The 22,407-nt window shown below is 43.9% G+C and overlaps 1 protein-coding gene across 1 annotated transcript in view; it reads left to right on the top strand.

The window, feature by feature from the left end:
• The first annotated feature begins 7,650 nt into the window (after positions 1–7,650).
• The window catches only part of FBXW7 (F-box and WD repeat domain containing 7), a 229,661-nt gene continuing 214,904 nt past the window's right edge, over positions 7,651–22,407 (top strand). The window contains exon 1 of the mRNA XM_033059352.1: positions 7,651–7,714. The gene's annotated coding sequence lies outside the window, so the exon portion shown is untranslated. The remainder of the gene's footprint in view (positions 7,715–22,407) is intronic.

Here is a 22,407-nt window from a genome sequence, read left to right as displayed (position 1 = left end):
GAGAACATTGGTTCACTTGAGTGTGTTATCATGGGTGTTAGTAATGGACTGAAATACCTGCCTGTAAGGTTTCTAAGATTAGAGATCTGAGCCTGCAGTGTTGAACAGGTAAGATCAAAATGGGGCTTAGTTCAAATATTTCACCAAACCCCATGTTTTTGCTTAAAGCCATGTCCTTTAAAAGTACGATTTTGCATTCAGTACAAAAAGAAAAACATCAGCAGCACTCTTGCATCAAAAGCAAATCAATCTATCAGTATGCGGCACACTTAGGCCGGAACTATTTTAAGCCCAGTTATATTTGCTTTAAGCTACAGCCAGACACACAAAGGTAATTAACTCTATCATTAAAACTAGTATATTTATATAGATTTTTTTTTGCTAGTCTTCTCACTGACTGTACCGTTTCTCTTCTTTTATATGTTACTTCTACTAAAACCGTTACATTGCCAATAACAGTGGCAGAAATGGAGCAATAGAATAAGGGGAAGTCTTGCATTGTATCATCCCTGTAAGTATCAAAAATGAGGCCATTTTCCTGAGTCAGGGTAAGAATTCACAAATCCTCTCTGGTATGATATTATTGCTATGAAACTTATATGTAAATGTTCATAGCAAAGGATGGTGTTGTTACCAAGACCTAGGGTTTGATGTTGAAATTTCCTGTTGATGAGACCATCTGTGCTATCACCTCTGTGAGCTGATGCTGCCACAGCATCCTGGGACGGCTGTGGTTATGTCTGGCTAAACTTTAATCCATGTTTGTTGCAGTAAATTTACTCCCTTTGTCTACCAAGTGGGAACAAGGCTTGGGACGTAGGGTCCAGTTCTTTGATTGCATCCATGAAAATTTGCCTTATCTATCTTGGAAATTTTGCCTCTTTTCCAGGTTTTTATCTGCAACTGGAAAGTGTTAGACCTTTACACCTCTTGAAAATGAGATCTTTCATAGCTCTTTTTTCTTTATCTCTTAATTTTATTGAAAAGAATATTTACATTATACCTTCACTTGAGCCCAGTATGTCCATGATGACCTGTTCCCTACAGGAGTTAAGACGAAAGATTATTTTCATTCTTGTTTTCTTGTTATTATTTCTGTTGTATCCCCTCTATTTTGTTTGAATGCAATAGGTTCTATATACAACCATGATTTTATTGTCTAAGTCTGGTGCAATGTGCTTGCACACAACTTTACAGCATTCAGTAATGCCATGGGAGAAATGTGAATTATGCCTTACCAGTGACTCTAAAAACATTCTTGAAAAGAACGGCAAGAAAAGAGAGAGAAATCAAATGTCTGTCTGCTGAGAAGGAGATGATTGCAGTTCCATCATGCAAGGTACAGTAATTTCATGACTATAAGGCACACCGTAAAGGCTAAAATGTTGATTGAAACCCAGAAGTGTGCCTTATAAACTGGTGTGCCTTATATATGGACAAAGTTCGGAAATTTGCCAACCCGGAAGTGAGCCGAGCCGCGCGGGGCTGTGTGGCTTGGCCGGGGTGGGGCCGCGCGGCTCGGCGGGGATGGGGGGACCACGCAGCTCGGTGGGGCTGAGGGGGGTCAAGCAGCTTGGCAGGGCCAGGGGTGAGGGCCTCACAGCTTGATGGGGCTGGGGTTGGGGCCGTGCAGATTGGCTGGGGTGGGGCCACGCAGCTCACTGGGGCTGGGGTGGGCTGTGCAGCTTGGCAGGGCTCAGCGGAGCCAGGGCGGGGCTGCGCGGCTCGGCGGGGCTTGCGCGATTCTGTTTGTTATTGGTTACTTTGTTGCGCGCAGATGCGCGCTGCAAAAAAAGGTGCACCTTATAATCCAGTGCGCCTTATAGTCATGAAATTACTGTATTTAAAATGACCTTCCCAAGGTCAGCCAGGACAGCAGTTTTATTTGTAGGTAATTAAAGGTAGAATTAACCGTGTCTTTGCTCAGAAGATTGCCTATCAAAAAGAGTTCTTTACCTCCAGTCTGTCATATCCTTACATGAAGCAGAGAGAGAGTATGTTTCATACCATTTAGGAAGTGACAGCGGACAGTCTAAATTGGTAGATTTAGTTTTAAATAAGGTTTTGACAGCCCATGTGTAGCCTAAGCACTGCAGCTTAGAGGGTGAATTTTGAGCTGGATGAATCAATCTGTATTTCACTAACAACAAAAAATGTGGCTCTACTCCCTTGCTTATCTTTCCTCTTTTGCTACTTGTTGTCTGCTCCTGAGATTCTTTTCTCACCCAGCAGAACAAGCTGTGATTACGACAGCTGCTGATCCAGTGTCCCTGCTCCATTGCCTGTCTCCTCCTACTCCAGCAGCTCAACAGCACAGCTTTCCCACACCTGTGGTCAGTGCTTGGCAGGGGGAAATCAAAACGTGGATAAGCACTATGCTGCGAGCCAGGACTCTGTGCCTGGTATAATTCCCTCCTCACAGGAGTCCCGCTAAAGGGTCTGTTTCTCAAGCACCGATTCTGCCAGTTGCCTACTACAACCTTCCCCAGTCTAGGACCTGCACATGTGTGCACCGCTGATGATCCCATTACACGGGATGCCTGCCTCTCCCATCCCAAACCCTAGGACATGCAGCCTCAGGAACGGGCAGGTTAGAGAAGCTTAAGCATCTGCCTAGGCAGAGCTCAGTTTTCATTCTCATTTCTGCAGGCAGTGGGATGCACAGCACTGGCAGCTATCAGGATATATCTACCTGTAAACAATTGGGGAAAATAATCTTAAAAAGTAAGGATTTACAGTAAATTCACGAATACAAGCCGCACTGAGTATAAGCCGCATCTCTGGGTGTTGGCAAATATTTCGGTTTTTGTCCATAAATAAGCCGCACCCGAATATAAGCCGCTCTGTCGTTCGCAGCGAGGACCCGCGTGCAATTAGTAACAGAACCGCGGGAGGGCGGGGTTTACTGGCTGAGCTAAGGCTGTGCAGGCTCGGCCCGCTAGGGGCTGCTGACGGGGCCAGGTGGCCCAGCCCGGTGCTGCTGCTCGGGGCCGGCCGCCGCTGCCACTGGGCTCGGTCACCCCGGGTCGGCGCTGCCCCGCAGTGGCAGGCAGGGACGGAGCTTCCCCCGCTCCTACGGCAGCGGCGGCGGGCGCGGACAAAGCACCCCGCCTCCTCCCCGAGCCGCGGCAATGGCTGCGCGGGGCTCCCGTCAGCTCCCCGAGACGCGGCAATGGCGGCGCGCGCTTCCACCCGCCTCCCCGGGCCACAACAATGGCGGCGCAGGGCCCCTGTCGGCTCCCCGGGCCACGGCAATGGCGGGGCCCCCCCCCCCCGTCGGCTCCCCGAACCGCGGCAATGGCGGTGCGCCCCCCCCCCCCCGTCCTCCCCTGGGCTGCGGCAGAGGAGGGAAGAAGAGAGCTCTCCCGCCTCTCTCCCCGCCCCCCCATGCTGCCTGCAGGGAGCCAGGGCAACACAGTAACACTGTAACAATCGCGGAATGCTGGCTTTTACTGGCAGGTGCTTGGCTCGGCGCCCTGGCTGGCACGTCTGGGGTTGTAAATGTCAGAAAATTATTCACATATTAGCCACCCCCGACTATTAGCCACACTTCCGGGTTTCCACCGAAATTTTTGTCAAATTGCTGCGGCTTGTATTCGTGAAATTATTGTAAATTTAAATTGCATTAGTCAAAATGGACTAAACCTTGTAAGAAGGTCTCCTTCAGCATTATCATTACTTGGGTCCATGTTTTCCCATACAGAACATTCTTCCCTTTATCTGCAGACAGCTTATAAAATTTATCATAGATGCCTTATAGAACCAGAAATTCGGGCAAATTAAGTAGGTTTTTAAAATGGTGATTTAGTATTTGAATGTGCTCCTTTCATTTGGTTATTTCACCTTATTATTTATGGCATTTTAAAGATGACATAGTATGATACAGGGGCAATTTTCCTCTATAATAACAACTCTATAGCAGATTTGTTACTCATGGCATGTGCCCTCTCTCTCCTGGCTAACTCCCATTTTCAAATCATCATCTAATTTTCTATGCCTTTTAGCATGGAATCTTTTCAGTTACCAGGGTTGTCGATACGTTGCAGTCTTGACATTAAGCTTAATACCAACCTCTGGTACAGGTGGTAGTCCATCAAGATTATAAACATCACAGGAAGAAAAATACATCCAGACAAACAGCAAGTATCTGTCACCATCACATAAGGGAAGGCAATGACAGCAGCACAGACTTCTTCAGCAAGAAGAAGCATTTATTGAAAAGACCGGCACATTTCTATAGCATAGACCACGAAGCTCAGGCAGAACAGAAGGTTATTGGACAGTATAAGAAAACAACCTTTGTCATGTACACCCAGTACACTTACATGAAATACAACAGGTGTTTAAACTGTGTTTTTTTCCTGTTCTATCACCAATAGAACTATCTGCCTGGGAAACTCTGCTGGAGGTCTGCAGCCCGAAGCTGTGTATCTTCACAGCCTGGAAACGATTCTAGCTATCTAAAGAAAAACTGAAGCTGTGTACCTTCACAGCCTGGGAAAATCCTGGCTGGAAGTTTTCCTAGGCCACTAGCAGCATCCACAAGTATCCTTTCAGTCTCTAGGCAGAGTGCTTAAAAGCCCCAGTGTTTCTCTCCCTCAGTCACAATTTCATGCACAGGAATAACCTCTGGCAAGGTTTTTGCATTATCACTGGATTGTATGTTGAAAACAACATGGTTCCACTTAAAATTGTTCTGTATGTTATTTTTAAAATCAGTTTTATTGAAACTGTCTGTGTGGTGGCATTCAAGTCTGGCATATGACAGTGTGATTAGTTCTGCCAATGCATTGATCTGCAGTACAATTCCTATTTTCATCCCTGCTGTTTGAAGTATAACCAGTCATGACCACATTTCTATTAAAGAATACATGCTGAACCATTTTAATCTGTGACTAATAAAATAATGGTAACATTTTCATTAAGTTCACAGCCAGTCTGAGCACTATGATCAGTGCTGGCAGAGTAGTGATTTTCTGTTTCTTGAGCGATGCCTCTGCCAATCTCAGTGATCTACACTGATTAGACAGCCAAATTTTTCCTTTACTCCCAAGTAACGTGTACTCAGTATTAGCGTCCCAGTTAGGTCTGACCTATGTGTGAATTTATTACTCAACTGGCAGAGTAATTAATAGAATTAATAGAAAGCCAGTGGAATAAGCAATAGATCCAAGAAATAGGAACCAGTAACCCCTTGACATGGATAAGGTCTGAGGAGAGAGACCTGTGTTCTCTGCTCAAGGGGCAGACAACCAAACTACAGATACAAGAGTTTTAGCATTGCTATTTCCTTTGCAAAGGGCAAAAAATACATGTTTTTGTAAACTTGTGGGGAAAACACCTTGCCAAAATGAAAAGATTATTCATGAAGATTTAATTCCTTCCTGGTCCAGGAATAAAAAGCTCAATTAACCAATTATATATTTACCTATATTCTTATTGCAGGGCTGCTTTGCTGTTCTGTGGAAAAGGTGAGTGATATTCTGTGGGGAAGCAGAGCTTACTAGTGAAGGAGGCTTCTGTCTGCAAAAGCACTCCTTGCCAGTATGTTGTAAGAAGGTGGCAGGAATGGACGTGTAGAAGTTCAGCCTGCAGCTCTCAAGAGTGAGAGTGTTTCTCTGCTGAATTGTCCCACTGGGGACATGGGAGAGGTTTGGAGACTTAGGTGAGCTCAAACATCTGTTTTTAATGCATAGGAAAAGAAAAATCATGTTAACAAGGTAACAGGAAAGGGTAAAGAAACACTAAGCAGAAGATGATGGAGAATAAGAGGCAGAACTAAAACTGAATAGCAGACAGGAAAAAGCTAGTGGGCAATTGGAAGGCTTTTAGCGCAGTCAGACATCCCATGGCCCAATGCTGGCGTGAGGTCTGGGCAGAGCAGCCAATGTCTGCTTGGGCATACCCTGACATGGCAAAGATCAGCCATGATCTTTGGGAAAGGAAGGAAATGCCAGACCTAAGGTACACGAGTAATCTTTAATTTTGCTCTTGTTCTGTATGTTTTATGATTGGCAACACAGTGAAATATTGCTTTTTTCCCCACTTTTTTCTGAGGCCTGAGCTTTTCTCAGCGGCCAGGCTGAGTGCTGTGTTCAGTGAGCCTACACACTTAATGATCGACAATTAAGTATTCTGTTTTTACCTTGTTTGTTGAACAGACCCGCATATTCAGCATCGCAAATCAAAGCAGGCCTACCGGAGTTCTTGTGTGACAGCCATAGCTCTGCAATAAACTGGAGCACGAGTCCTGTGACGAGTAGCTGAGGGAGCGGGGTTGTTTAGCTTGGAGAAGCCTTGGGGTGACCATATCACTCTAAAACTGCCCGAAAGGAGGGTGTAGCCAGGTGAGGATCAGTCTCTTCTCCCAGGCAAGCAGCAACAGGACAAGAGGGCAGTCCTAAGTTGCACCACGGGGCATTTAGGTTGGACACTAGGAAGAATTTCTTCACAGAAAAGAGTAGTTTGGAAGGAACTGCCCAGAGAGGTGGTGGGGTCCCTTGAGGTGTTTAAAGAATGACTGGATGTGGCACTCATTGCTATGGTCTAGTTGACCACGGTGGTGTTCGGTCATAGGTTTGACTAGATGAACTCAGGGGTCTTTTCCCAACCGAATTGATCCTGTGATTCTGTTAGAGGCTCTTGTAAATAACGCTTGGTTTACCGTTAAGAGAACAGGGACGGGGCAACCATCATTACCGTTACTGGGTTCGCGGCGCCCCGAGTCCGACTGACAAAGTGCTGCTAGGGACAGGTAAGCCCCAGTTTCTGGAAGCACCGAGGGTGACCAGCACTTCCCACCGCCGGCTGCTGAACAAATCTAGCGGCGGCCGGGAGCGAAGCGGCGCGCACTGGCATAGACCCGGAATCAGCCGTTCCCACCGCGGGAAAGGGCGGGGCGGGCGCGGGGCCGCCCCCTTGTCCTGGGCTGAACCGCGCGGCCGTGGCGGGACCTGCGCGGCTCCGCCTTGCCCGTCCTTGGCATCATCGCTCCGCGCCAGTACTGGGGCGGGGCCGGTCTCGTTGCCGGGTTACCGTTGTCATCTGCCCGCGCCACCGCCGCGCTCGCTCTGTCTCCCGCCCTCCCTCCCCGCCCCCTCCCGGCGCCGCAGGAAGCGAGCGGATCCCGGGGTGCTGCTGCTTCTGCTGCTTCCCCTACCGCGCCCGGCGTCCCCGGCCCGGCCCCGCCGCTCCTCCCACATGCTGCAGAACGGAGCGGCCGCGGCGCCTAGCCCCGCCATCCAGCTGCCCCGCCGTGTCGCCCAGCTGGGGCCCTGACGGCCCCTCTGCCGCTGGAGCCGGAGCCCGGCGGCGCCCGCAGTGCATGAGAGGGAGAGCGGGGCGGGGGCCACGGCCCGAACCACTCGCCTCCTGGCCGGCGGCGGTGCGGGGACCGGCCCGGGGGGACGCCGACGGGGTGGCTCCATGTGAGAGGACGCGGCGGCGCCCCTGATCCGCCGCCGGGACAGCCACAGTCGGGGGGATTCCTCGAGGGCCACCAGTCCGCAGCCCGCCCGGGGCAGGGGTGGGGGGCTGGACCCGCCTGCCCCTTTGAAGTCACCCGGCCCCCGGCGGCAGCCCCGGGGCGGTGGAGGGCAGCGGACCCGTCCCGCCCGGGGACGGGGGCTCCGCCTCGCCGCCTGCATCGCGCCGCCGGCGGGAAGGCGCGCGCGCCTCGAGCGGAGGGAGAGCCCAGCGGAGCCCGTGCCGAAAAGTGAGTGCGAGCGGGAGGAGCCGCCTTGGGAAGGGGCTGGATGCCCCGGGGCTGCCGTCGGAACGGGCGGGGGGGCCGGGTGTGGGGCCTCCGTTTCCCATGCGGCTCACGCTGCCGGCCGCGCATGGTCTGCTGCCCTGCGGTCCACGCGCCGCTCCCGCCCGCCGCAGGGCGGGAGAGGGGGGGCTCTCCGCCACGGCCCCAGGGTGTGCCGAGGTCTCCTTCGCAAGTTGTGTCGCCCGCTTTGTGACGGGAGCGGCGGCCCGCGCGAACAAAGGCGGCGGGAGGGCGAGCGGAGGGCTCGGACCCCTTCGTCCCATCCCCGTCCGGGGAGCCGAGCGGAACTGCCGCGGCGGAAAGTTGTGCAAGTCTGGGAGCGGAACGCACGGCCGCAGTGCTGTGAGCCCCGAGGGTTCTAAACATCCCCTACCCCGTTCCCCCGTTTTCCTTCTTTTCTCTCTGGGTTTGGTGTCTCCTGACAAGCCCCGCGGCTGCCCTCTCCCCGCTCATTTACATACACTTGGGTCGAAGATACAGCTTTTGTCGAGGAAAAACGTTACAGAAGAGTTGCTTATGTGAAGTATTTTGAATGTGTTTTAAAAACCAGGAGTGGTATGGGCTCTTCTGTTTATCGAAGTAGTTGCTGCTTGGCGAGGCACGAGAGTGCTCTTGCTCTTACTCCAGACCTTACTCCTGGACTGGGGAAAGAAGGGTTTCGTTTGGGAATGGTGTTGTGTTTGCCTGGGTTCTGTTTTGCTTTGCTTTTTAGCATTTCTGCTCCATGCGTAATTTACCGCTGAGAAAAACTGTATCTTAACTTTCTCTGAACTGAAGAAAAAAACCCAACACGTCAGTAGTTTGTTGGGGAAGAAACAATTGTGTCTGCCGGTGTTAAATTGTACTATTCAAGTGTTAAAATTTATACAGCAATTTGTTACATACGAGGAGGATGTACTAAAACATGAAGAGAGTATGTTGAATGTCGTTTATTTGATAAGACAATGTTGAGACAGAGATCCAGAAACTATAACTCTTGTGTGGAAACTGTCATTTTCATGAGTCCTTTCCACATCGTCCTGGAAGGAGTCTAGAAAGAGTTTGAAGGACAACGTTGTAGGGTTTGTCATGCTTTTCATTAAAAGAAATGTGTACAGCCTGTGGGCCAGTTGCTAGGCACCTGCTCTCCTGCGCTTTCTTTACCACATGCAATTGAAAGCAGGAAAAACCAAAATGTAACAGAAATGTATACAATTGCTGAAATTCTGAAATGTATGGGTGTATATACTCCAGCATTCCAGCTATGGGTGCTTGCTATGTGCTTCAGTTTGTGCTACACTTTAGAGAGCACTTGCTGGCTGTTTCCTAGCTGTATACTTGTCCATTCCACTGAGGACATAGCCTCTGAAAACTCTGGGGAAAGCCTAGACGTCAGTAGAATTTTAAGGTAGACAAGGCACCTGATCTTTCACAGTTTCATTTTGAGACCCAGTTTGGTGAAGGTAAGATGACTAATTTTCTTTAGTTCGAAGTATCTCCGTATCTTAGGCTTTCTGCCATCATTGCTGTTTTAAAACGGGGTGTAAGGAAGTCGAACTCCTAGCTTTTCTCAGTCGCTGAACTCAGTGATTAGGAAAGGAGGTTGCATTCTCTTCAGGCCACAGTGTTAAGGAGATGGTCAATTCTATGCTGTATTTAATATCTACAGGAACGGAATGACACTATATCCTTTTTCATGTGGTGATTACACTTGCTTTAGGGCACCTCCTAGCCCCAAAATTAAATCTGACCTTTTTCCATCATCATCCAGTTGTTAGTGGTAGCTTAGTTCTGTCTCTTGATGGCAATTATGCATTCTTGTTGGTGTTCCAGGTTCATAAATATCTCAAAAAATATATCATTCATGTTTTTAAAATTATTTTTGTCAAGGTTTAGGTTTTTCCTCCCACTGCAGCTTATACCTAATCGGTGTATGTCCTTTGTTCAAGCTGAATAATTTACTCATGCAATAGTGTCTCTTTGGAAACATAAATGTTTATCAGAAAGTATGTGGTTTTCGTTTGCATTAAGTGTTAGAAAAGATTTTACAACAAATACCTTTTTAGGGAAGAAGAACTTTTTATCTTTAAACTTAGCCTGACAAATGAACTTTTCTTCCTCTTATGTATGCATGCAGTACTTTGCAAAAGTTTTGTCCATTATTTCAGTGGAATTTGTTGTTTCTGAATCAGTAAAAAAAAGGAATGATTTAGGCCAGGCAATGTTATTAAACAGAGAGGAATGCTACTTTTCTGTCTTTTTGAAGTAAACAGAGTTTTTATAATTTGGACAGTATTTAATGAACATGTTTAATCTTCTGAATCTTTTTGTAAAGAGCACATGCAATGACTATATGGGCATTACACTTGAAATGAAAGTAGCATAAAGACCTTATCTGCAGAGCTGCTTCAGCCTTGTTGTATGTGAACTGTGTAATGTCAGGTAATTCTAGAAAGATACAATAAACGTAGTATGTAATTGCTCATGAAAATGCTCTTCCACAACAAAGTATTGTGCTTTAGTGAATTTGTGGAAACTGATGGATGGTTCAACACTGAAATTCTCCATTTATTCACTGGATAGATGAAATCTGTTTACTGGAATCACTGCTATGAACATTAAGATTGTAGCCTTTGCTGTCACAAGAGACTAAGATTTTAGGTATTTTTCTGATGAAGACCCAGACCCACGTAAGCATGGTAATGGACTTATTGTCAACAAACTTCTTGATCTTGCTTTGTGGTGGTACAGCTGCTGGTTATTACACAGGCTCTTCTGGCTAAATCAAACAAGGACAGTTTAGCCAGGTCTCCTCTATCTTTCAGTGGTTAGCAGAGGATGTCTGTGAAGGGCTGTAGGCAGCACTAGATGCTTACAGGTCTCTGTCCCAGAACACCCTTCTGGTTGCTATCAGTGTGTACTTTAGGGCTGTGTAATTTCTGTGTGTTTAGCAACCCTTAGTGGCTTCCTCTTGGGTGCACATGGTTGGCGGCTTTGACAGAGGAATGGACAAATCCTTGTTTTGAAGTGACTGGCTGTTATGAATGTGAGAGGCATTGTGGCTCACTTGTGAGGGACCATTTCTTGGGCAGGAAGAGGGAATGGAAGTAATTAAACGGTTGCAATGTTGTGAATCCTACCTGAGTCTTTGCACCACTGGTTCTGGTTAGCTGCTCCAGTATTTGTCCTGTATCAGTGCAAACACTGAAGTTGTGTATTTTCTAATAGATCCTTGCTAGGTTTTTTTTGTCAGTAATGTGGACATGATTTATGTCTGTAAGGTCAAATACAGTAATTTCACGACCATAAGGCGCACCCCCAGGGAGTCGGCAAAATTTGCAACATTGTAGATCAGATAATGCGCACCGGACTATAAGGCGCACTTTTTTTTTGCAACGAGGCTCCGCCCCCAGCTCCCCCCGCGCGGTTTCTGGCCGAGGCCCCGCCTCAACCCGGCAGCCATTGGCTCCCGAGACTGCCTCCACCCGGCGGGGGGGAGCCGCGGGCCCCCTGGCCCACCTCAACCCGGCAGCCGTTGGCCCCCGGGACTGCCTCCATCCGGCAGGGGCGGTGCTGCGGGCCCCCTGGCCCGCCTTCTCCCAGCAACCATGGGCCCCCAGGCCCGCCTCCACCCGGCAGGGGTGGTACCGCGGGCCCCTGGGCCCGCCCCCACCTGGCTACTGTGGCACTTCCGGCTCCCCCCACGGCTCACAGATAACACTTCCAGTTTGGCAAATTTCACAACTTTGTCCATTAGATAAGGCGCACCGGACTATAAGGTGCACTTCTGGGTTCGAGGGAAAATTTTAGTCAAAAGGGTGTGCCTTATAGTCGTGAAATTACTGTACTTCAAAAGTAAGGAATGTCAGATTAAAAGGAACTACTGCATTCAGTTTTGTTCATGCTCATTATGGCAAAAAATACATGTTTATCTCCTCAAGACTGCTCATTTTTTCTAAATAGACAGATCTGTGTAATTCAGATAAAGCTCTATTTTGTTTTCTCAGTGCTCTCTGAAACAATTGCAGTTATTTTTACATAGGTGAAGCAATGCATTTTTCTAGAATGTCATACCTAACCTATCAGCAGACATCTTTTTCCATTTACTGGGGCGATTGAAGATGCTACCATCAGCTAGAGGATACAACACCCAGTGCTGGTTGGTAAGAGGAGGTGTGTGAAATATTGTCCAAAACTAACTTGCTTAGTTCAGGTAGCTTTGCCTGAGTCTTGAGCTGAGACAGTTGGCTTTGCTTTGTGCTGGAGGATGAAGTGTTGGTGTGTGCTGTTTTGGTGGCACACTTCTGATGTGATGGTTTCAGCAGCTGTGTGCTTGCAGGTAGCTACAGCAACTCCCAAACAGTTCTTTAGTTCTTTTTTCTCAATCCAAATCCCCTCAACATGATCGGTGGTGGCTATTGCACTAGGAATTAGTAGAGTTTGACTACTTATCTGACCAAACACAAATATGGCCATAAAATAGAGAAACCTGGCATATTTTAATGAAGATATAAAACAAGCAAAGAAAAAACCTCAACCAAACAAAAAAGTATGTGCTGTTTTCAGTTTGGGCTGTAGAGTTATACAGTATGATACATTTTGCAATGCTATTTGCATATAGAAAAAAGAAAAACAGTTTCCCTTTAATACTCTCATAAAAGGTTGAGGGATATTTGGATTTTTGTAACCCAAATACATTGTTATGAAACTGATTAACCTGCTGATGTACCTTAGATGTTTTGTGGGCAGGGGTCATTGGGATGTGCAGGGGAAAGAAATGGGTTTCTTGAAGTTGTTTGGTCTGTGTGCCTTCTAAGCAGCTCCAGTATAGGAGAAGCCTGTTGGAGGTAAGTGCCTGGCTAAGCTGGCTTAGGTGAGTCTAGTTTGCCTTGTGACCTGGGACTGGGTGGCTGCTTATAGCAGAGGCACAACTCTGAGATAATCAAAGGCTGACTATTTAAACTTGTCCAAAATGTGAGTGTTTTGAATTGCTTTTTTGGTGGAAAACTTTCAGTGGTGTGGATGGTGTGACCTGCCTGATACTTTTCTGTGGAAGCAGCTCTAGGAAGTCTATGAACTCTTCAGTATGGGCAGGCTGAGATGAAGTGCACTCAAGAGGGCAGGGCATACTGCTGAACACTTTCTAAGTGCAAGATCCGCCTCCTTACTGAGGCAGGAGTGCTGCCCTAGGGGTGGAGCTGAGAGGCATGCACATGCCGTGGTGAGACCTGGCCCTGTGGAACTGGAGCTGTGGCAAATTGGAGATTAGAGGAGGTTGCAATAGTGTTGCAGTAATCTCCCCTTACACTCTTCATAAACCTCAATCAATGAGTCTCATCACTTAGTATCCTAGGTTGTAATAATAAATTAAATCTGTACCCCTCCAGTTCTCCCTCTTTACATGCGGGTCTCCCTTTGAAAATAAAATATCTGAACTAATTCTGGGATAATCATTGTACTTGTTCCTATGTACCCTTCTCCTGTTCCTCAATTTCTTGGTCCAATGTCAGAGCTTGTTCTCCTTCTTCAGCACTTCATCCTTAAGAAGTGTTGCCCTGGATGGTTTGGAATGTGAGGTGACCTTTATATGATATAAGTCTCCAGACACTTCCTTTGTGTGTTTCCTTGGTGGATTTATCAAAGAACTGAAGGGTGGTGGAGACTTGATTGCATGTGAAGTTTTTTGGTTGGTCCTTTTGATAGATTGGAGTATTCCTTAATTCGGTCATGCAGCATCAGTTATTCAGCTGTGGCTTTGTGTTCTTGTTGGTTGTGGCAACTGCTGTGAATTTCAGGAGGACAGGAGCTGCAAACTGTGTATGTGTGTTGTTGACAGTATCTACTTAAACTCTGCCCTCTTTGACCATTATAATGTCCTTACTGCACACATTAGCTCTGGGTTCTCGTATATGCTGATGGATACTTTTGAAGCATGTGCTTTTCAGCATAGAGTCTACCGTGTTTTCTTAAACGTGAAACATTTAGATCTGCTGTAACATGCAGAACCTGCCTATTCTTGTAGGGAATTAGTTTGCTATATTGCAAAATTGTATGTGAAAGATTATTACTGTCTTTATGTATAGAATGAATAGAATAGGATAGAATGTGTGTCCATATATATCTGCAGGAATGATAATAGTCACAGGGAATTCAGAACTGAACAGGCTACTTCAGGACAAGCTGGTTGTCTTACTAAATGACTAACAAGCCCAAAGCATCATAAGCCAATGGGGATGAAAAGGTTTCAAGCTCTTCCCCAAGTTACCTTTTTAGGAGAGTAAGCTGCTCAGTGTGTTCCCTGGCAAGTGCAAACCTTTTCAGCATTGTAACATACTTCATGCTTGAGAAGTTGCTCATTAGCTATTGCAGTAGCTGCAAAATCTAACACTTCTTTGCTAGACCTGACAGTAGTGGGTACATTGCTTTTGTTGACTTCTTAAGGCTTTAGAATATAATAAGGGTTTAGAATATACTGGAGAGTGTTTTCTTTAGTGTTCAAGGTGGTAACCATCAAGTGATGATAACCAAAACAACAGCTATGGATTCAGACCTCTCTGAGGAAATGTTACTCATCTTCTGTGGCAAGTGTGACCCCACGCAGCTTGCCATAGTGCTGAATCTCTGTTGAAAACAGGATGTCTTCACCTTTGCTTCACCATTGTCTATGTCTTTGCTAAGCTATGTTACTTGTGGCCCTGAGCTTGAGCCAGTGAACCTGCAGTTTGCCAGGAGTGTTTACTTCTCTTGCTGTTTATATCTTGTCATTTTGTTTTAATTCCTGCAATGATACTGAAAGCAAGAGATGACCTAGCACGACCGAAAAGGACCCTGAAACTGTGATCCTATAGATACCCTTGTCTAAGTTATTTTTAACATTTGTTTCTGAGTTCTGCTGTGGCAGTTTCATCTGCTGTTGCCAGAACTGAGGAGTATATCTGTAGATCTGTGACATTTCTTTGAGTAGGTGGATCACTGCAATGACAGGTAACTCTTTTTTTCTTTACTACAGAGTACAGTAGTGACAGTTTTTATGGATCTTGAGGGCTAATCTTCAGATCTTCAGCATCCTTTAAAGCATGCTGACACGAAATTGCTGTGGTTTTCAGTTTTTTTTGGTTTGTTTGTGATTTTTTTTTTGCTTTTTTGTTTTTTTTTTTTTTTTTCCCCAGGAAACTTTTGACACTGTTTCTTTCTTCGTGTGCCTAAATAGCAGTCCATATTTGATCTTCCAGCAAGAATGAGTTTGAAATAATCAATTTGTCTGGGGCACTGTGTTTGGGGATTGCTTTTCTTATAACTTGCTATTTGTTGCAAGAGTTGATGGGGAGAGAGACAACAATAATCAAAACTGCTATACTTCCCCCGCCTGGCCCATATTTAAACTTGTCTGTGTAGCCAAGATGGGACAGACACAGCCCTTACAACAAGCCTCTGGTGGAAGGGGGCAGTTATATCCCTCTGCTTTCATGATGTGTTAGTTATCTGTGGCAGCAGGTGGATTCTGACTGTGCTGTCAGTGGTCTGGGTAAGAGCTAGAGTTGGTCACTGCTTGACTCTCAGCTTGCTGAATTTTGTGCTACCTTGCACTTGCTCCGCTCTACCAACTGTGTGATACATGGCCCAAACAGCCACTTGATGTTCATGAGACATGTCAAGAGTAGCATGCAGGCTTTGGTAACCCCTTAGTAACATGGTAGTAATGCTAACTATGTTTTGACATTGTGTCTTCAGGGAACACACTTATATGTGTGAAAGAGATCCAACTAATAATATCTTAAGTGGACTCTAATACACAGGTGGCTGAACTTTACATTTTGCAATATTATAATATAGAAGTGTTTCTGTTGATAACCCTGATTATCTCCATAATGACTGCTTCCTTAGGTTGTCCAGATATTTAACCTAAATTTGAAATTTTATGTATGTGAGTGCACTACAGCTAGGGCAGTTCTTAGACATGGCTTGCTGTAGCAAAACAACTTTGACATGCACAGTTGCACTTAGGTTGTTTCCGGACATCCTGTATTTTCACGTCATCTTCAAGGTCAGGCTGAATGGGGCTTTGAAAAACCTGGTATAGGGGAACGTGTTCCTGCCCATGGCAAGAGGGTTGGAGTTGCATGACCTTTTAAGGTCCCTGCCAACCCAAACCATTCTCTGATTCTATGATTTCAAGTTGTGTATTGTATTCCCAGCTTTATAGCTTATTGCCATGGTGAATCTATTGTTATTTGTGATTTGAACACTGTTAGGCTTGACTATTTTGAAATCAAGTAATTCCTGATATGCTACAGAAAAAGTGTGCTGATAGTGAAATAACTGAGGGTCAAACTTCGGCTCCAGCATTACTGACGTTTGGCCCGGTGGGAGCAGCAGATAACATTCAGTGTGACTCAGGAGCACAGGCAGTTTTGTTTAAAGAGTAGAGGTGGGTGGTGTCCCCTGTCATGGAGTGGGTGTGTGGCTGTCTAGTGAGGGGAGCTGCATGCTGTGGTTGCTCTCTGCCTATGTAGGATGTATGTACAGTCATCCCGCTCAGCTTGTGGTTGTTTACTCAGCCTGTGGGAACTTTTCAAAACGTGCTGGGAATGACTGGAAAAACAAAAGCTTGTTTAGTGGCACAAAAGAAATGTTAACATTTTGATACTTCTCATTCCTATTGTTTGTTTACCCTGCAGTGTGGTGGGAACAAAATTGATCACGTAGGTTAGGTATGACCTAGCAAAGATTAAAAAGGAGAAACTTTTTAAACATTTTACCCTTCCTTTCATAAAATAATTTCAAATGTCACAGAGGTTGAAATGTTATATTCACTTGGCCTTTATGGGGTTGTCACTTCATATTGTATTTGACCTGCTTAGTTATTACTGAAAGAAATGGCTCCCAACAGCTTCTCCTACCCATACCTCTTCCTACACTAGCTATTGGTTTAATTTAATTTTTTGTCAAGATTATTCAAATTAATTTTGTGCTATTAGTTTTCTATCATTTTAGTTCCCTGAATTTAAGTGAGTAGGGCAAATTGAGTTGGCTCACTGTTACACGGAGTGTGCATTAGAGCTGGCACGGGGGATGCACAGCTGGCAGTGAATCCTTTGGGCACTGTCTGGCCATTAGATCAGCTTAACTGTGACCTGAAACCTCATAGTTGTGGTTTGATGATCTGCTGAAACCAGTGTGGAGTATGTGCTATAACCAAAAGGGCCAATCTTGTTCCCCCCGTCCCTTCTTTGCTTTTGTGGTTGTGCTGTCCACTTCTGAAATCCAGCTGTTTGTGAACCAACATGAGTGCTACTCTTGCCTGACTTCTTAACCTTTTCAGTAGAGTGGTATTTACTCTTTTAATAACAAGACAAATTTAAGTACAGTAATTTCATGACCATAAGACACACCGGACTATAAGGTGCACCCCCAGGGAGTCGGCAAAATTCGCAACTTTGTAGGTCATATAAGGTGCACCAGACTATAAGGTGCACTTTTTTTTTCAGTAAGGCTCCGCCCCCAGCTCCCCCCGCACAGTTGCTGGCTGAGGCCCTGCCTCAACCGGCCAACCATGGGCCCCCGGGCCCGCCTGGACCCGGGAGGGGCAATGCCGCGGGCCCCCGGGCCTGCCTCCCGGATGCTGTGGCACTGCCGGCTCCCCCCACGGCTCACAGCTCACACTTCCGGGGTGGCAAATGTCGCAACTTTGTACATCATATAAGGCACACCGGACTATAAGGCACACTTCAGGGTTTGGGGAAAAATTTTAGTCAAAAGGGTGAGCCTTATAGTCGTGAAATTACTGTAATCTGAAAGTGTTTACAATCTTTATACTAAACTGTATTGTGATATGTATCATGCTATAAACTATATGCGTGATATAAACTACCTTCAGCTAATACTGCCAATTCAGCCTTTAAAATAGAGCATGTGCTTGATCTTTCAAAGGTTTTTCCCTTGAGTTCTCTTCCTATCAGTCATAAGTATGCCAATCTAGGCAAACTAATCCTTTTATTCAATAGAGCTACATTTCACACAGTGATCAAAGCTACAATGTACAGAAATATTAGTATTCAAATCTGTAAAACACAAAGGAAACAAATTGTTCTGTGAGCAACAGAGCTAGCAAAACCTAGTTTCCTGTGGATTTCTATCCTGCTACTGTATCCCATCATTACAGTAACAGTCCCTTAACACTATATGTCAAATCCTGCACCCTGACTATTACCACTCCCCATATAACCTAGCGGCTAACTGGGGTAGAGGCAGCATGTGCTGGGATGGATGCAGAGCTGTGCAGAATTATACTTGGTGGCTGCTGCTAAAGGAGGAAAAAATTTACTTTCAAGAATTCTACTGATTATGAAGCTGAGAGTTTAACTTTTGTTCTGTTCTCTCTGCCTATCAGTTGTCATATCCAGAAAAGCAGTAGGGTTTCAGTATAAGGTGCGTGTATCTTTCTTTTCAGAATAACCTTTCACAAAGATATATTGTGGCACTGAAAAGTTTAATGTATAAAACTTCAAGTAGTTCAGTTCTTCTTTATGTTATTTGTGATGCTTTAACCCCAGTTTAGTTGAATATATTCTATTTGTTACAAAAATCCGGTTCAACTCAAGCTTCTTAGTGTTTTTTTCTTATACCTTTTCCTTTATATTCTTCTGTATCTCTCAGTTACAATCAACATACCCAAACTTTCTGATGGTTTTTGGTTTTCCCTTTAAGATCCTGTTACTAAATGTCACTTTTTAAAACTTTTAGTTTAACTACATTTCAAACCATTTTTTATGCCTGCCTAGGAGTGCTGTATATTTACAAAGTGTCTATTTCAAATGCTGTATTGAGTTTGTAATGTACCAATTATAATAGTCTCCAAAATATTTAATACACATCCTATTTTTTTCTTTTATTGAATGTTATCATTCTATGGACTATTAAGAGTCAACATGTTTCTTTCTGAATTTGTTTAGATCCAGGAAGCTGATGAGTAAAATATTCACCTGGACACATAATGCCTTGTTCATTATTTTCTTTGTGTGTCACGTATTTCCCATTTTATCTAACTTGGTTAGACTACATGAAATTCTTAAGGTTCCTTATCTTAACCTTAATAGCTTTTATGCGAATGAGTTTTGCCACTTTTTGCTTTCTGGACCATTAGGGAATATGTGTTGCGGTTCTAGTGCAGAACAATGGTCTTCCACTGTTAACCTCTTTCTGCAAATTAACAGACCGCTTACTGCTTTTTCTTTTCATGCTTTACTGCTGGCATCTAAACACAAATGTTTTCCCCTAACAGCAATATTAATTTTACTTAATGGCCCCTTGAGACTTTGGTGGGGGGGTGCTCTTTGAAAGTCTTTCTTTCAGCAAAGAATAATAACTGTTGTTATTATAAAATGCTACTAGCCTAAAAAGCATAGTTTCCTTTCCAGAAACCATGCTGTGTAAATTCTCTGGTATCAACTGCGTATGTTTTACAATTGTATTTTCCAAACAGTTTTTACAGATGCTTACTATACATGAATAGTTTATTTGTTTGTAACACATTAAATCATATTTACTGGCTCTTAGAAATGTAGGGTAAGTACTGTGTTTTCTCACATTCTAATACTAGGTGTTTTTAATAGGAGGTGAATGTAATTTTTCATTATTTGTAAATATTTTTTCTCTTGTTCCTGTGGAATCACTCAGTTCTGATTTCTGCTAATAAAATGAGAAAATGCAAAAGTACCATGTTTTCTTCAGCTGAGGTGTTGGTGGTTTTGGTAGGTTTGTTAGCTCTTTTCTACTCTCCCAAATTATGTAATGGAGTGGTGGCAGCTGAGAAGATTGTGTGCTCAGGTAGCCTTTCTTACACTTTGATGCAGTATCTAGGAGATCTTGAATTTGCATGGCAGATACACTGTGAGACGTGCAGTGCAAAGGGAACAAACAGGCTATAGAGGTCTCCCTAATTAGTGAACAGGGTGATTCCTGTGACGTATTCTTCCATCTATTTGTTGTTGTTGGTTCTTTGTTTTGTTGTTTTTGTTTGTTTTTTTTTGTTTTTGTTTTCAGGAAGGAAAGCAACCTGCAAATAAACCCATAGTGAGTCATTTAGCTTTTCTCTTGAGAAAAATGGTAGCTGAAACTGTTCAGTAGTAGAACCGTTCTGTTGCCCAGTAAGCACTTGCATAGACACAGTGTCTAGGCGGCAAAGCCATGAAACTGCTGTAGCTGTTTTGGTGAACAGTAATCAGTAATGTTATTCCAGTAGAGATATAATTGTGTAACTAATATTTTGAATGCAAGGTCAAACTCATTGAAACACTTGAGTCTATTATCTTTTATCAAGATGGTAGTTTTGGGAGAGGTGTCTAAAAGTTAAAATGCTTCTTCTATATTTTAATTGAAATGTTCTGTTTTAGATTGTGTTTAATAAATAATTTTAAATGTATTCTAGAATTGACCCACTGGATCACGCTGATGTGTTCTTTCTAGCCTAGTATTCAGTGTCTGATAGCCATAAAAGAGAAAATCTTGTCCAGAAACCCAGAAGTTCCCTGATTCTTCACATGACCCATCTCAAAAAAATATGTAAGTGGTTGCATGGTGAACATTGAGAACAATATATTTTAGATGCTTTTCATTTCATGATTGTTCTCCAACTGCTTTCAGTTATTGAATCTCAGAGCCAGAGGTTGTTTCTATTTATTCAGAAAGTCTTGAATGATTTCTCTTCTGAGAACTTTTATAGTTTCTTCTTGAACCCTTGTAAATTTTTCATCTCCATTACATCCTTTTGCAACAAATTCCACAGGTCTGCTGGCTGGTGCCTGAAGAGTCACTCATGTTTTGAAGGTGGCTTCTCCTTGCTACCTTAGCTGCTGCGTCATGTTTGTGTTGCAAGGGGCGATGAAGTACTGCTATACTTTTCTTTTCATGTCACTTGCTTCTGGCATAGTCCCTTGGAATGGGGATCTCTGTTCCTAAAGAGACCATTTTTTCAGGTCCCAGTTCTTAAGCACTTTTTGCTGTAACAACTCACCTCTCCTCTGTAAGATGACAGATGCTCCTTTGCTATGTGATTTTTCTTGTAGAAATGTAGAGGTGCTGTTTGGTTACCAGTTCTTACTGGTTTTTCATCATCAAAGTCAACCATATGAATGGCAACTGCATCTGAAGTTCAGGCTATGCTGGGGACATGTTTTTCTGAAGAATTGCTTGACCCTGTGAAAATGATGGGTAGTCAAGTAAGGATGAGGAATTCTCATTTGTGTGTCCAGGAAATGGCAATTCCTGTGTAGTTGTTCCTGTGGTCATCTTTTAATGTGGTTAGAACATCAGCTTAGCAACTCTGCAGTTTGACTCTATTGATGTTTTGGATCATGAAAAAAATAAAGAAACACTGGGATCTGTCTGAAATGATAAATAGCAAGTTTCCCATGTTAGCATTACAACTGTTGTAGCCAGGGAGAGCAAACAAAAATTCAGCTCTTGTAACTGAAATTTTTTTTGGTCTGTGGTGCTAGGAGTGCATTGTGAACTTCAATTTTATTATCATCCCATGCAAGTACTTTTGTGAAGAAAAATAAATTTTATCCTTGTTGGTTTTCTGTATGCCTCTAAAGCATTTATTTAACTGGGTGGTTTGTAGATCTATACAAATAGATTGTATTAAGGAATGAGAATCTATGAGAATATAGAGTCTGTTTCTTAAACACTCCCATAAATGTATACATTTAAAGAATGAATTCTTTATAGAAATCTATAGAAGAGTTATTCAGGCTACATCTTGAGATATTAAGGTGTTGAAGGCATGTAACTTAGTGTTTGTTTAAATACTAGTTATTATTTAGGTTATCTAAGTTATTTATATAATCATCATGGGCTTTTAACATTTTTTTAAAGATTTTGTGTTTTTTAGTGTTAAATTGCTATCATGGAGGAAAAATCTAATGATACTTGTGAAGCATTTTAACTCAATTGTTAATTTTCTGTTGTCACTAGTGATAGGCTGTCATATTAGCTCTTTTGTAATACATGGGAAGATAAGATAAATGAAATCTAGATCTGGTCCTGCAGTCACTGGAGTATACACTTAGATTTGGCCGTAAGAATACTTGTAGAAAGATATACACTTGCACAATGTTTGCTGCATCAGTAGCTACAAATGTAAATTTGTCAAACTTCTTAGTCCTGTGCTTTTTTTTGCCTCAGAAAAGAACTAATTGTCAGTTTTCCATTGATAAAAAAACATTAGTCTAAACTTCGGTTTATTTACTTGTAAGAGCAAGAAGTAAATCTTTGAAGAGTGGGACTTTTCAAGTATGCTTGTCATTCAGAAATATAAATTCCACTGCCTCTGTAGTGTGAGAGGAGTAGAATTGAACTGAAGGAAAGGATAAATTTTAGAAGTTAAGCAAACTGGAAAAAGTGCAGTTTGATCACAAATATCAGGCAGTGTATTGTGTTCTTGATTGATTCTTGAATGAATCTTCTCAACCTGAATGAATATTCGACTCTGGAATTGTTGGAAGACCTGATCAGTTATGGGCAGGGAGAATTAGCAAAATGTGACTTCAGGACTTAAATAGGAAAATACTATGTCTAAATTATTTTTAATTGCTGTTGGAAAGTCACATGTATCCTCTCAAAGAGAATGTAAGAAAAGCATTGTGCAACTCTTTAAA

The sequence above is a fragment of the Catharus ustulatus genome, chromosome 5 (assembly GCF_009819885.2).
Source record: "Catharus ustulatus isolate bCatUst1 chromosome 5, bCatUst1.pri.v2, whole genome shotgun sequence".
Lineage (NCBI taxonomy): Eukaryota > Metazoa > Chordata > Aves > Passeriformes > Turdidae > Catharus > Catharus ustulatus.
This window is presented reverse-complemented; position numbering and strand designations above follow the sequence as displayed.